This window comes from Myotis brandtii, unplaced genomic scaffold, assembly GCF_000412655.1.
Source record: "Myotis brandtii unplaced genomic scaffold, ASM41265v1 scaffold321, whole genome shotgun sequence".
NCBI classification, from domain to species: Eukaryota; Metazoa; Chordata; class Mammalia; order Chiroptera; family Vespertilionidae; genus Myotis; species Myotis brandtii.
Window position 1 is genome coordinate 534,639 of NW_005362314.1, and position 788 is coordinate 535,426.

The following is a 788-nucleotide window of genomic DNA, read 5'->3' on the forward strand; positions in this document are numbered from 1 at the left end:
CTGTTTCTTTGTTACGGGGTGGGGCCACAACATTAGTAACAAAGAAACAGAATTTCCGGAGGATGAGGCCCAGAAATCAGGATTTTAAAATGATTCCCAGGTGATTCTAATGTACAGCCAAGGTTGAGAACCACTGGTCTAGTCACTGCCCCTTCCTTAATTATCTGGTCTTGAAAGAGCTATTTACCTAAATACTTCCAATTTACAAGGGGCCCTCACTAAGGATGTAACAGCTTAACTAGAGGGAGGTCACTGGCACCACCCAGAATGGACAATAGGTAAAATCTAAGTTAACCTTTCTAACTGCCCCTTCCTGGAGCTGCTGCAAGAGGTCTGCAGGCGAGGGGGGCTCTTCCACTTGCTCAGCTGAGTCCCAGGGACCGGCAGAGCAGCACCACCCTCCTTCAAGGGCTGTCGTGAAGACGATGTCTCCAGTAGGGAACTTCTTTGTGAGCAAGGAATATAATTCATGTGAAATGTAAAGTTGCCAACTCAACATCAAGGCGTTGCCTGCATTTCACAAAAGGAAGCCAGCATTTATTGAGCAACAGTTCCTTGCATACCTGCATCTCAGCACCAGTTAGCATTTTTCCCACTTGGAAATGAAGGAAGCAGTCTTGACCTCTGTTCCAATTTCTATAGGAACGTATGCAAAGGTGACCCAGAGTGCCTCATTTGGATATACCAATACAGACGTCAAAGGGTACTTACTATTAATTAATATGGCCGAGCTTAACCAAAAACTAAGAAGAGAGAAGACACAGGGGATAAACAATGCAAGAAATCAC